The following is a 1,822-nucleotide window of genomic DNA, read 5'->3' as shown; positions in this document are numbered from 1 at the left end:
TGTTGTTTTGTGGGATGAAAAAACTCAGTCAGGTGTGGTGATACTTCTCTTTATTCCAGTGGAGGCAGGTAGATTATCCAGCCAGAGGTTATGCACAGTGAAACACTTCTCTCTCTCTCTTTCTCTCGCCATAAATAAATAAAGTTATTCATTCCTTTGTTCTTGTAACTTCATGCTGTTTCCTACAGTTGTTTTTTTTGTTTGTTTGTTTTTTGTTTTGTTTTTTAATAATTTGTTTAATGCATTGGTGTGAGGGTATCAGATCTCTTGGAACTGGAGTTACAGACAGTTGTGAGATGCCATTCATGTGGGTGCTGCAAATTGAAACCATGTCCTTTGGAAAAGCAGACAGTAGTCTTAACCACTGAGCCACCTCTCCAGCCTCTCCCACAGTTTCATAATTAAAAGCTTAACACAGAAATAGCTGCTTGGCCAATACATTTATTGTCTTTATGAAGAACATCTTCATAGAAAATTGCTTTAGCTTTTAGCAGCCCTTTCCTGAGCTCTGAGGAAGCTTGTTATCTTTTGAGTAACCAGATTTTTTTTTTCTGGGCAAGGGACATTTTGGCATGGTTCTACCTCTTCTTCACTTCTCTCTTGGGCTTCCTCTCTGAGACTGGATTCTCTCGGACAGCAGTATGAGCTTTCTTGTACATCTCCTCCGTCATGTCTGGAGGTATGCTGTTCTTTATGTACTGAAAGAACTGTTTCCTATGTGCACCTTCGTCTTCCTCCATTAGGTACCATAGGTAGACCCCACAATGTGTTTCCGATGTACTTCTGCATTGAACTCCTTCTTTCAGAGGCATAATCAGGGAATCATTTGGTACTATGAGAGATAGACAAGTCTCCATCCGTAGCTCTCTTCAGGGCCCCATAAACTTTATTGCCAGTTGTAGTTCGGGCCAGAACTGCATCCAAACAGCAAGTGAAGGCACCGGGCTGACAGTCAATGTTCCCACATTGTGTTCATCTCCAGTCACCTCCACTTGGCTTTCGTAGATCTTGCCCATGCCAAGCCTATTGAGAAGCCTGTGGGCCAGCAGCAGGCCAGTACAACAGGCTGCAGCACAATCTGTCAGGCCAACTCTCACATTTTGGCAGTTCATGTGCATATGCTGCACAGACTATCATGTCCCCTTCTATATGGGCATACACAATCTGGCAGATGATGTCTCTGTTAGTCACACGGACTACCATCCTGTGTTTGGATGTATTGTACTTATTTTTGTCCTGTGTCACCAGTCATTTCCTAGCATAGTAGTCAGTTTTACCCTCTCGCTGCCTTCTAAATCTTACTTGGTGTCTCTTAAAGTAGGTCTTATTCTTGACAACTTTCAAGAAACCCATCGTGCAGAATAGAAACAGGCAATTTCGTCTCCACACAGACCTACTACTTTGATTTTGCTAACTGGGCATGGTATCAAATTGCCCATTAAATCCCTATCTCTCTACCTGTAGATCATTATAGCTCTTAGACCTTCTCATAGAAAACTCTTTGTGCAGTGTACGGTGCTTATTGCAGAAACTCACAATTTTTAATGTATAGTAAATAAGTATCTGTAAAGTACTAAGCCACACATAGAGAGCATCTATATCATACTCACTTCCTGCTGCCTGAGGAACTATCACAAAAGGGGACACATAAAGATTGTCAGAGGCGGAGAACAAAGAAGAACGGAGCAACGCAGTGTCTTCCTGACATGATACTTGCCTTAGTTTGGCTGGCACTGTGGACAAGTCCTGCTTGCTAGACTCTTCCTCATGGTTTGCTCAACCTCTTTTTTTTTTAAGCACCTAGTACTGTAGACTTTGACTT

The 1,822-nt window shown here is 42.2% G+C and overlaps 1 pseudogene; it reads right to left on the bottom strand.

Annotated features, from left to right (window-relative positions):
* Window positions 1–480: 480 nt before the first annotated feature.
* On the bottom strand, window positions 481–1,377 carry LOC110551837 (large ribosomal subunit protein uL18-like; annotated as a pseudogene).
* Window positions 1,378–1,822: the final 445 nt, after the last annotated feature.

This window comes from Meriones unguiculatus, chromosome 12 (assembly GCF_030254825.1).
Source record: "Meriones unguiculatus strain TT.TT164.6M chromosome 12, Bangor_MerUng_6.1, whole genome shotgun sequence".
NCBI classification, from domain to species: domain Eukaryota; kingdom Metazoa; phylum Chordata; class Mammalia; order Rodentia; family Muridae; genus Meriones; species Meriones unguiculatus.
Note: the sequence above shows the minus strand (reverse complement) of the source record. Positions and strands in the feature narration are given on the sequence as shown.